This window comes from Anastrepha obliqua, chromosome 6 (assembly GCF_027943255.1).
Source record: "Anastrepha obliqua isolate idAnaObli1 chromosome 6, idAnaObli1_1.0, whole genome shotgun sequence".
Classification (NCBI taxonomy): Eukaryota; Metazoa; Arthropoda; class Insecta; order Diptera; family Tephritidae; genus Anastrepha; species Anastrepha obliqua.
The window spans coordinates 67,398,078-67,411,648 of NC_072897.1; the positions used below are offsets into that span (position 1 = coordinate 67,398,078).

General features: G+C 35.3%; 1 protein-coding gene across 1 annotated transcript in view; it reads right to left on the reverse strand.

The window, feature by feature from the left end:
- Positions 1-3,523: 3,523 nt before the first annotated feature.
- Positions 3,524-13,571, reverse strand: part of LOC129249764 (plexin-B) — a 112,222-nt gene continuing 102,174 nt past the window's right edge. The window contains exon 11 of the mRNA XM_054889388.1: positions 3,524-3,738. The gene's annotated coding sequence lies outside the window, so the exon portion shown is untranslated. The remainder of the gene's footprint in view (positions 3,739-13,571) is intronic.

A 13,571-nucleotide genomic window follows, 5' to 3' on the forward strand; every position in this document is an offset into this window, starting at 1 on the left:
TTGGGAGATTGGCATAAAAAGAGTCAAATATCATCTGAAACGTGTTATGAGCGAAATTCTTCTGTCCTACGAAGAGTTCAACACGCTGCTAACAGAAGTAGAAGCCTGCGTCAACTCCCGCCCACTCTGTGACAACTCTGCAGCCGCTGGTGATGTAGAGGTACTTACGCCTGGCCACTTCATTGTCGGTGAACCGCTTAAATCTATCCCGGAGCCTGAGGGTCAAGGGCTCCGTGGAAATCTGCGTCAGCGATGGCAAGCGATCTCTGCCATGAGACAGCATTTCTGGCGCCGTTGGAGAGACGAGCTTGCAACGTCGTACCAAGTGGCTTCGCCCTTCACGCAACATCGAAGAAGGTGATGTAGTTGCAGTCTTCAACGAGCCTACCCCTCCGACGAAGTGGACGCTGGCACGTGTTATTAAATGCCGCCCTGGCGCCGATGGACGCGTGAGAGTGGTTACGCTGAAAACACCGGATGGCGAATTAGTTCGGCCCATAGTAAAGCTCTGCCCTTTACCAACGAAAGGAGACTTATTTCACGAAGAAGCTACTAATTCATCATAAATGTTATCAAGCTTTTCATATTTTTCTTTCCTATAATTTGTAACTTTCTATATTGAACTTATTGAGATAGTTCAAGGGCGGCGGTATGTTGAGTCTGTCTATGCATTTAATTTAAGTTTTAATTTTTATAATATTACTTAAGGGTTAATGTCAGCAATGTAAACAATCGCTTTTGTTATATTCTGTTTTATGCTATATCCTTTGTTCTTACGCGTATGTACGTGCGTAGGTACATATTGCTGTTTAATTAGAGGTCTTTGAACTTAGATTTTATTTACTGCTTCTGTTATTCATCCCGCAATTACCGCATATCCTTTTCTTACACGTATGTACATGCGTAGGTACATATTGCTGTTTAATTAAGTCTTTGAACTTAGATTTTATTTACTGCTTAGTTATTCATCCCGCAATTACCGCATATTTTACCGCTTATGTTTTTACCGCATAACTTACCGCTTTAGAGAATGCATATAAATGCAACCGCGCTAATTGTTAAATTATAATACAGGGTGGCGCACAAATCGTGCTACAAAAACAAAACGTAATAACTTTTTTTCTGTGTGAGTAATCGACTTTTTTTTTTTATTTTGCAGAATAGTATTTAGATTTACAAAAAATGGAGGCTTGGGATACCGAAAAGAGGATTTGGATAGTGCAGCGGTACCATGCTTTGCAGTCCATCATTTCCATCCAAAGGGAATTTAGGCGGGAGTTTGGCGGCACTCCCGCGAGCAGATGGACCATTATGAGGCTGGTGAACATGTTTGCTGAATCTGGAAGCATCGCACGCAGACCGTACCATCGAGATCCCCATGTTCGGGTCGATGCCACAATCGCGGCTGTAGCATCGTCAATTCAGGCAAATCCAAGAGTTTCGACTCGTAACTTGTCGGCGCAAATTGGAGTTAGCAGACGGTCATTGCAGCGGATAGTTCATGATGACTTAAACTTGTTTCCGTACAAAGTTCAAATCACAAACAAATTAAACCCTCTGTATTTGCCTATTCGCCTGGAATTTTGCCAAAAAATTATTGAAATGGCCGAAGAAGGCAATAACTTCATAAATTGCTTGTTTATGTCTGATGAGGCCCATTTTGATCTAAACGGCAATGTAAACAAGCAAAATTGCCGTATATGGAGTCAATCAAATCCGCAAATACTCCATGAGATGGAACTGCACCCAGAACGAGTCACAGTGTGGTGCGCAGTTTCATCAAGGTGCATTGTCGGGCCATACTTCTTCGAAGAAAACGGTGTATCAGCGACTGTAAATGGGGACCGTTATTTAAACATGTTGAAGGAGTTTTTTTATCCAGAACTGCGGCGAAGACGTATCCCTTTTAACAGCATTTGGTTCCAGCAAGATGGAGCAACTGCACATATAGCCAGACCGGTTATGGAGGAGCTCCAACGAAAATTTAGAAATAAATTGATATCCAGAAATTCCACTTTCCGCTGGCCCCCAAGGTCACCTGACCTCACTGCACCAGATTTTTTTTTATGGGGTTATCTCAAACAAGAGGTGTATAAAGCAAAACCAAGTAATTTGACTGAATTGAAGCAGTCCATCTCAACAATAATTGAGACGATCCCGACTTCAACCCTTCAGTGCGCAATGAACAATTTTCTCATCAGGTGTCGCATATGCGTGAATGAGCATGGAGGTCATTTACGTTCTATTATTTTCAAAACTAATTAGTTACATAAAATAAAATTGAATTATCTATACAATAAAAAAACAAAAAGTTAAATACATTGATTAGAAAAAAAGTTATTACGTTTCGCTTTTGTAGCACGATTCGTGCGCCACCCTGTATAAGAATCTATTGAAACGAAACGGTTGTGTTTTTCTTTAAGCGATCCGCGTCAACAATACTTTCTTTTATAACGATAATGTGGGGAGTTAGCAATTATAAACCGTAAAAACACAAATAAATGCTAAAAACACAAAACATGTTGAGCAGCAAACTACATATAATAGAGTTTTGTGTACATATATATCAAAGTAGGGATTCTTCTGCGAGTTTCGATTTATATGTATCGGCATATTTTTTTACCTTGAAAATGACACGACTGCTGTTTATTTTTAGCATTAAATTTAAACTGCGGGTAATATTAAAATCGATAGAATATTTTCAGTAGCCTGTACAAGAGGCTGATATCGTTAAAGTGAGTCGAGTCGTGTTTAGCATAGCAGAAGTGAGGTTTTAATTAGCCAAGAGGCTAATGAAGTTCTACTTAGAATACTATATGTAAGTATAAGAAGGGAAGTTAGTCTTACGACTGTGACACAACGCGCCCTTTTGGAAAATCTAAACTGTGACGGTCCTATATCGTGATATATGATACACAAAAAATTTATTATTTTTGGCATTCTTTTAGCCAAAGTGCATTGTAATATTATTAAGCCCCAATTTAATTCCGCTACTTGAATTAATGCAATTTCCGATGCCTAATATAGAAAAAAGCGTAGTAAATAAATAATCCTACATAATGAAAGTTCTTATTTTTACATTTTAAATACATAGTACTGTCCTGGGATTCTCTCATAGTGGCTTCGTGTAAATAAATGTATTTTAAGTTATTATTTTACAAATCCTTACAATTTCCAATAAATTTTTTTATCATACATTTGTTGAAAAAATTGCATATTGTTATATGTTTTTATGTAGAGTTAGTCTGTTAAGAACGTGGTTCTGCTTCCCACTAAGTAGCCAGATTGTTATGAATGAGCTGCATATTTGTAGTTTTATATTTGGTGGTAAAGATGGTTTTTGGTGGTAGATATTATACATTGTACATACAAATTTGTAATTTATGAAGACATGTGGCAGTTATTTACCTTACAAATGCTAAAATATATTTATATTTGTAATTTTCCCAATAGGTTGCAACAAGCTCAGTTAAGTATTTCACTGGCATATACATAATTGTCCGCGTATTATAATTATAATTTAAGATTTATTAATTATATATTGTCCCTTATTGTGTAATACGAAATATTTAAGAAATTATTTTCAATCAATTGTGTTTTTGATTCAGCTGAATGATCTTCATATAGATGTCAGCAAGCAGAGGTTTCTTCACCACCTAAAGTAAATGCCACATTTTCCAATTTATGCGATAAATGCATTTTTTTGCAATTAACATCGGTATCCAAAGCGTGCATTATCTATGGAAAATATATGAAACATACAAAAACTTACAATTAGCCAAAAAAGTTAACATATAAAATTTTAGGGGGAGTTGTGCCATGGTACAGAAGCGTAAACGAATAATAATGTAAAGGTGAAAAGTAAGGTTTTCTCAAAGTTATTCTTTGATTTTTGTTCCGAATATATGTAGATAGGGCTTTAGGGTTGCTTCATAACTTTAACGAGTACTTGTTTATTCATTTCTTGTTAGTTGATCCCGCTTTTTCTTGTTTATTGATCTCGCCGTTTCTAGTTGAGGGAAGGCACTTTAAAATTAAACCCAACCTTTGTTGACCTATTAAGGTGTGGCTTTCAGCCATTACTTGCATTTATGTACTAACACAAAAGGAAATGAAAATCTGTGATTGGTAGCCTTGGAAGGTAGCCACTAACGATGCCATTTCATTGTGCCCTCGAAAAATTTATTACAACTCATGAAAAAAGTTACCAAAAGTACTCGATTTCAAGGTAAAAATAGAGTTTTTATATACTTCCCTATAAAGAGGCATCTTGTCAAATATGCGCTATATTGTCACGAATTTTGTTACGTTAAAATCCAAATAAATAATTCCTCTGAGTTCGATAACTAGATTGTCAAATAAAAGTCACAAATTATTGGCAACACAACTTGCTTTACTTTATTTCCAACACTTAACTTCTTTGCTTTACATGTACACGTTCACTTTAAGACTGAATACCCTATGCGCATGCACCTCTGCTTATGTTCATGTGCCTAATAACTATCGTAATTTCTAGATCTAGAAGCTCATATCTTCTGGCGAGTTCCTTCCCGCCATCTGCTGCCGTCATCAAGCAGAACTCATGTTTTTGTTTTGGTATATATATAGTTGGCGCTACACCCTTTTTTGCGAGCTTGGCCGAGCTCCGTCTTCTATTTTTGATGTGCGTCTTGACATTTTTCCACAAAAGGAGGAAGCAACAGTTTTATGCCACCTCCGAACATCAGATGGTACAAATACACTCGGATGTTTGCCATTGCCAGCCGAGGAGCGGCCGCTATTAGAAGCAACTTTTTCTGTCATTAAACGGGTCGTGCCCGAGGTCTCGAAGCCACGCAATTCCGGATGTGAATTTCACAATGAGAATAATATATTAGAATTTCATAGAGAACAGTCTCCACTCCTTTATGAGAGATTAGACAAATTCAAACTGGAATTATCCCGGCTACATGGACGCCAGTACGGAGCCGTTGCGATTGATTTTACTGCAAATTATGCGGCTCGTCTGTGGATTAGCTATTGAAATTTATTGCAGTGTGCTTCAGCTTTAACAGTTAGTGTTTGTGTTGCCATTAATATCTCGGTTGTAAGTAGCACTTATGTATGTAGAATGTTCATATTTTTTTCTTTGTGAGCTTACGTTGACATTGTTCATATCACAATTTCACAACGCACGCGAAATATGTGTGTCCTTAAGGAGCACATTAAAAAAAAATACAAATAAGGTTTTCGCCTCACTCTTTATTTGGTAAAATCCAAAAGAACAATCGCATACATTATTTTAAAGTACTTATATGTATATATAGTTACTTATTGCTGATGAAGAATTATTTTCTACTACGGCGTTGCCAACGTTCTCACATATCAGAATACTTATTGTCACAGTGTTATCGCAGTACTTGTTAAGTGTGCCAAAGTGTTATCGCAATACTTGCTAAGTGTCGTTGCACTCATACTGAGTTACTTCGACAATGCATTGCGATGATACTTTGATGAGTAGGGTAAATTTATGATGACCAATTAACCTCGACTTTGTCGATTGAATCGTCAGGTGATATGTTTTCGGCGGAATGGTTGAGTGACGTAACTCCCCCGCCCCTTGATCGAAAACTCTCTTGGGTTTTTGTTATGATACTAGAGGACCCTCACCCGCTTCATGGGTGAAAGAAAAATATAAATGAAAAGTGTTTTTAGTTTTATTCTTGTTTCATCATTTAATTCATGCTCGACCATTATTTTTTGACTTATGACTTTGACTTATTCTAATAACAATGTTTTATTTATTTTAGTGACTTACTCTAATGATTGTAAACTAACAACTTATTCTAAAGCCTTCTGATACACAAAATTTTTGGTTTTATTTTCATGCGGTGTATAAATATAAAGTAACGATGGTTTCCCTACTCGAGAACATCCTACATGCAGTTGCCCATGTCCAAAGCATGGATAAGTTAGGTCAATTCCACATAATTGAAGTGTTTGACCTTGAGACTTATTGATTGTAATAGCAAAAGCAAGGCGAATGGGAAGTTGAAGTCGCTTAAAATCAAAAGGAAAATCTGTTGAAATCATTGGAATGCGCGGAATCAAAACATCTTCACCTTTAAATTTGTCTTTCAAAATTGTTGCTTCAATTACATTGTTCATTGTCCGTTTCACTGCTAATCTTGTCCCATTGCATAGTTTCGGCTGATTGATATTTCGCAACATAATGATCACTGCGCCGACTTTCAATTGCAAACGATGTGGTGGCAAGCCAGGCAAATTAAGTGAATTCAAAAATTCAATTGGATAATTCACTACATCGTCGTGATTAGTGATTGAATCAATTGATTTATAGGTGACAACTTCACCTGGAATTTGAGTCAAAATACTGGCATTGATTTCATTGACATCGACATGTTTGGCAGCTAATATAGCTCTCTTGCTTAGCCAATCTTGATTTCGATAGTTTTGTGCAATATTTGGGAACACATTTTGCACTAATTGTACTCTTGATTCTGTTACGGTACAAAAATTAGTTGGAAGTGTGCCTGTATTCTTATCAATTGGCTTTCGTCCATTTCCAATTTGCAACAAATGTTCGGAAAATTCAGCAGCTGTTGGATCATTCTGTAACTGCACACGAACATTAGTAGTTAATGAGAGTTTTTGAACATATCTCCACAGATTAGAAGATTTAAGGCACCCTCTCAATTCATCAGCTGCTGTTGATTTGGGAATAACAGGCAAAGTTTGTCGAAAATCACCAGCCAATAGAATTAGTGCACCACCAAATATGTTTGTGTTATTTCGAAAATCTTTCAGTGTTCTATTTAAGGCTTCCAGTGATTTTTTATGAGCCATCGTACATTCATCCCATACAATAATTTTACATGTTTGTAAAACCTTTCCCATTCCAGAATTTTTAGAAATGTTGCAAGTTGCTTCTTCATTTACTTGCATATTTAATGGTTACTTTAATGCAGAATGTGCAGTGCGATCGCCGTCCAATAAAGTTGCCGCTATTCCAGATGATGCCAAAGCCAATGCAATATTATTCTGTGATCGAATGATGGCCAAAATTAACGACAACAAAAACGTTTTTCCAGTCCCACCTGGTGCATCTAAGAAGAATACGCCTCCTCTTTCATTTGCAACATTGTCTATAATTGTGTCATATGCCTGCCTTTGTTCTGTGTTTAATTTTGGTAGGTTTGTTGTTACAAATGTGTTCAGATCATTTCGATCATATTCTTTTACATGTCTTAATTCTGCATTGTATGCATCATGCATCGGACGATTTGGTGCGATCATACCTAACTCACTCAGAGTTTTATTTGCAATCATCAGGCAAAAGTCTTCGATTTTAATTAATGCCTCATTATATAATTCATCTGTATAATTCAAATTTGGATTTGCAGTAATGCGACGTACTTGATGTAGGATATCTTCTGTCATGTATTCTTGGTAAGTACTCCACAATTCTTTTGGGTTTGCTGGGAAACATGTAGCAATAATGATGGCAAATAGTGTTCTTATTTGGTGTGGAGAACTTGTTGCACATGCATCCATAAGAGTTGCATCCCACTGATTATCATTTTCAAGCAAATTCAATTCTTTGCATGCTTGCTGATAAGTACAACAAAGAGGACCATTAACTCGTTTCAAACTTTCGAATGATCTTGGGCCGGGAATATCAACTAAGAGTAAACGTAAATAGAAACATTCCACTTTACTTGGATGCACAGTGTAAAGTCGTCCGATTGCATCACCCAAATGAACACCTGGATATCCATCTACAGGTATTCCTCGTTGCCTTCGTACCCAGGACCTTGATGATGCATTCCAAGTATAATATTTAGGAACATTTGAATAAAGCAATGTTCTTGCAAATGAATCTGTTTCACATAAGTTCAAAAATGCAGTTAGTGTTATTGCTGGTGGTCGTTCGGCCATTTGTTGAGCAGTATTTTCAGTAAAATAAACACTTTGTTCATTTTCTAAATGGACTGACAAATGAATAACAGCTGGAAGGCGATCATGAATCGGAAACGATAATATTCTCCAAACTGCTTCGTTGCTACTAATGTATCTTCCTATTTGGTAATTAGTAATTTCATCATTTCGATTTACAACTCCAAATACTGCCATGTCACTTCCTTTATTGATATATTTGCATATGTATTTGATGGATTTTACGGAGTTACAATATTCAACATTTATATGTGCGTTAAATGTTTTCGATAATAATTTGGAATACGGAAGTATCCAACGGTTATCGATCTCCACATCTTAATTATATGTTTTCACAGTGACTGTTTTTTCATTATCTTCTGGTGATCTTCTACGGTACAATGGATATTCATCATTTCCAGTCATTGTTTCAGCAATTAATTGCCTTAGGTAGTTTTTTGAACATTTACCATCAACCATACATGGAGAATTTTGATTTAACGTACCACACGGTCCATCAATCATGTTTTTGGTTACAGTAGTATGTAATTCTGGATCTTCATTTATATCTGGAATTTCACCACATATAATATGATCAATTTTATCTGTGGTTAGTTTCTGTTTTAACCAAATCAAAATATGCGCATGAGGCAAGCCTCTTTTTTGCAATTCCACAGAATACATGAAACATTGTACATCTCCATAAACTTTATGTTTTACAATGAAATCCATTAGAGACTGTAGCTTTCGTCTAAACATCTTGCAGTAATGTCATGCCTATCAGTAGCTGATTGCCCAGTATATAAATGATTCTTAATATCATCCCATTTCGGATAGCATGTGAAAGTTATGAATAAGTCGGGTCGACCATAATTTCTGACATAACACATTGCATCTTGGGCGTATTCATGCATATGCCTTGGACTGCCTGTATACGATGAAGGTAATATTACCATTTGACCAATGTTATTAACGTTGGTATCGTTGTTAATTGCATCTCGTAAATGTATGTATTCGTCACAGCGTAATTTCCTTTGGTTGAATCTAATGTAATTCAATCGTTCTGTTTCTATTTTCGCATACATGTCAACAATATACTGATGAAATAATTTACGACATTTTAAAATGTGATTCTCTTGATTTTCTCTTATCATGATTCTATAGGCATAATAATTCATTGCGCTTACAGTTTTATTTGTTTCTTGACCATTTGCTGGATTTATTTGTTTTATATCAATCGAATAACCATCTTCACCACGACAGAACATAAGAGGATATTGTAATGCATCATATTTTCGATGCGTTTCATTAACACGTTGCAGTGTATCATTTCTTCTTTGCAAAACAATATCTCTTGGTTGAAATTCATCTCCAGACATAACAATTGCAACTTCGTTGCTTGAAGTTGGTTGATTGTATCTTCCACGAAGTTCGCCGGCAGGCGTTTTATTTGCATCAATTTAAATTTTATGATTATCAGATGACAATCTTTCGATTGTTGTTTTAAAAATTTGCACCAAAACATTGTTTGTGTGTAATAAATCTTGTAACTCTCTCATAATGACTCTGTTTATATTTCTGGAAAATGCACACCGTGCTTCAAATTCATCATCGTTGTCATTAATGAAATAAATTTGCAAAAATTTTGACTCTTGATCGGGTAGTGGTAGTAATGAACCAATTAAGTGATATGCTTGCCCTTGAATCTGAAAAAAGCCATAATTTGTGTCCATAAAATCTAATGATTCATTAGATGTGTCAGCGAATGTTGTTGAACGTTGAAGTTTATGTATTACCTTGAACGTTGGCATGAAGTTATCGGTTATAATTTTTCCAGCACCAAAAAATGTCATTTGAAAACATGAATTATGTGTGGAAATTTTTTCAATAAAATGTTTGGAATCGGGTGATGCTCCCGATAATAATGTAGCTAATGGTTCGGGCGGATATTGTATGTCTGGTAAACGAGCTTTTCCTGCAGCGCAACACATGCCTGATGTTTCAGTTTTGAATTTCAATGCTTGACAAAATCCGCAAATTTTATCCATACTTCCAATGACAGCGTATTCGTGAAATCAATAATCAAGTTGTGGATTATATTGAAATGTTGCGCCATTCAAATTTACAGAATTGATATTTATTGGCCGATTTTGAGAACGTGACCTAGTACGATCTCTTTGTTGACTTAATCTATCAGCATGACTTTCCTCACCTTCATTTTGTCTGTGATTTTGCACATTTGTACTGTGACGTGTATTACGTCCGATGTTAGCATGTCTTCTACCTCTTGGCATTTCTTTTACCGAATCAAAGTGGTCTTCTTTATGTCACTCTGAGCCCTTGATTGCTACTTTTCTTGTTTTTAAACTGGAATTCAAATTAACATACTGTTAGCGCCATCTTTTAAAAATATAATTGAACTGTGAGCACACTTTGAAATGAAAATTACACAGAACAGAAATGAGAAATAAAAAAAAAAAATAATATATATTTTTGAAATTTTTCTTGAAAATATCTACAGAAAGTGTGAAAACAATCTCTTTTCTTAAATATCTTAAGTAAAAACTTCTAAAATATTAATTATTTTTGCCGATTTCTGTTGTGTGTATTTTTCACACCATTTATTCACAGTTTCACTTGTTATCAATCATTTGCAAAAATAATATATATTTTGTAAATTTTTCGTGAAAATATCGTTGGAAAATGTGAAAACAATCTCTTCTCTTAAATATTTCTGACGCACTTTTTTTATCTCTTTGGTTGATGCCTGGAAACTGCTTCACTTGAACACCTTACCAAATAAAACACTTTCTTGTTAGTTTTAACACTTACTTTCACTATGCACTATTACTGATAACCTTTGGTAATCTTCTAAGAAAACGGCCTTGCGTTTACTTTTTTAGCGACGACCTGTTCAGGTTCGTTGAGCTAATGGTTTTGCTTCGGTTATCCCGAAGAGTGGGTGTAAACAAGAAGTATTTAAGCAAAGTGTTAAGTTAGTCACAGTAGCATTGTGTTACTATTAATTATTGCAGGTGGTCAGCTACAGCTGTGCCTGCTAATTTGTATGTTTCTATTCTATGCGAATGCAGGCGTGCAGCCACTGCTGTATATGTATATGTATGTATGTTTGCATTCCATTGAAATGTATGTAATGGAATGAAAATTTAGGCATAAATACTGCTGCGTTAACTTGTACATAGCTGATTAAAATGTACGCTCCATGCAACCGTTTACAATAACAACCACACGCGTAGAAAGAACGCTGCCTCGTGTATACGTGTGTTGACGAAGAAGTAAACGAGATTTTAACCAAACATAGTTACAAACCTTCTCCACATGTGTCTCTTCAATGTGGCAAAGTTTGTTTAAAATCGGTTAAGCCATTCTCTGTAAAGTTCATCACAATATATATAGATGTGATTGAATATACCATTTTAACTGGTTGTAGTACATAAGAATGCAACCTCTTAACCTGAAGGCGAGTTCCCAATCGGTCTATATCTGGAGTCCTTAGTTACCCAGCGAAAAGAAAAGTCCTCTTTTCATTAGCATTTATCAACAACTTACAATGGATACTCATGTGGTTCAAACACATCCTAGGGTTATCCAGGTCCACGTTTTGGTCTATATCTCGAGACCCTAGTTACGGAGGGGCATTAAAAATACCCTGTACTATAGCAGTCATCAGCAGCTTCCATTTACTACCCATATTGTACAAACAAATCCTAGGGTTACCCAGGTCCACGTTTTGGCCTATATATCGAGACCCTAGTCACCCATTCAATTTTTTACGCTAAATAAATTATGCTAAAATAAATAAAGTTAAAAATGTTTCCAGTTCCTTGAATGCTCCAGTTTTTATTATATTTTCGTCCAAAACTAATATTATCATACTACACTTACAACCACAACAGTACAACAGAAACGCTCATAAGCGGCTGTGTATTTGTTGTTGTTTTTCCCATACAGGCATTTCGTATGAGAGGAAACCATTACTCACATAAAATGTCATAACTCAGGAACGGCTCCATTGATTTCAATCAAACTTCACACAAACCACCTCCTCAAAGATAGAAAAGAACTCTGAAATTTTTGTGTCAATCGGTTCGGCGGTTCTTGAGTTATAAGATTACCAAGGAAATGTAACTTATTTTTATATATAATATATAGCAGATAAGAAAGAAGATTTAGTTCAATTGATTTTTGCTTTTTTGAGAAATATATGGAAAATGCAAATAACGCAATTATAATTGCTAGAATGAATGAAATTATTATCCTAGTGTTAGTTTGGTGGATTTTTTTTTTTTGAAATGTGAGTTCTTCTATTCTTTCCGTGTTTTTTATTTGTTTTATAATTAATTCTTCAAATGTTGGTTCTGCCTGTGTAGTGTTTATATTTGATTCTAAGTAATGTATTACATAGTGTTGCGTAAAAGCTTTATTCCAATTTTTGTATGTTACGTTTGCTATACATATTTCACAATCGTTAAATATAATGAGCTTATTTCCTTCTAAGTACCGTTTTCTTTCATTACAAGTGCTTCGCATCTCAATTCCTTTTATATTCTTTGCCAGTATAAGGCCTTTCTTAATTTCTATAATTTCTTCTTTATTATTGCGTTTACATCTTTTGGTGTTTCTGTTGCTTTGAATTTTAGTTTTATTGGCTTCCTATCATATTTGGTCTGGTTACATACCTATGTTACAATTATTAATAAATTTTTGAATAAGATGTTTAAAATTTTTGAAATATATTAATTTTTTAAGCCCTTCGCAATTTTCATTTATGCCTCCTCGTGGGCTTGAGGATTCCGATATATTTTCGAATATTTGTTGTCGTGACTATTTCATGTCTTACTTCGTGAGTGTGTGACAATTTTTGCCCTTCTTGGAAAAAGAGGTCGGAATTTTGTTTTATGACTTTTTCTAATAGTCCCTTTACTTCGTTGTTCATGTCTTCACGTAGCAACTTTTGTATTACTGTGTTGTCTATTTGAGTAAGTTCCAAGGTTTGTATGTCTTCATAATTATACAATAAGTACGAATAAAACTAATTTTTTTGTCATGTATTTCGACATAATCTTTTTTAAAATTGATGATTGTTTTCATTGGTTTGAGTATGTGACGTCCTAATATAGCGTCAAAATCTCTGCCTTTTAGGTTAGTAAGTTTCCAACTCATAAAGTTATTTACATTAAACTCGTTTGGCAGGTGGGTGATAGTTTCTGTATTTACCTTTACACGTCCGTCTAATGTCTTGAAAATTATTGGCTTAGGTAGAGTTACACGCTTAAATTTTGAAAGTTTAGATTCATCCAAGAGGGATGTACTTGAGCCGGTGTCTACTAAGCATATAATTTCGTCATTGTCAATGGTTAGTTTTATCAACGGTAAGTTGTGTTGTGGCGAAGAGACTGAAAATTTTCTTCTTTGTCGTATGTATGTTGTAGGTGGTCTATCTCCATTGGATCGGATCGATTTTGTCTATACTGTCCTGACTCTTTAATGTTATAATGGTTTTGCCTAAACTGTCCTGATTTTCTGTTGTTAAAATGATTTTGCGAGTAAGCGTTTTGTTGATAGTTACGATTAAATTGACCAGATCTGCTTTGGTTCCTTTTAACTTGTCCTGA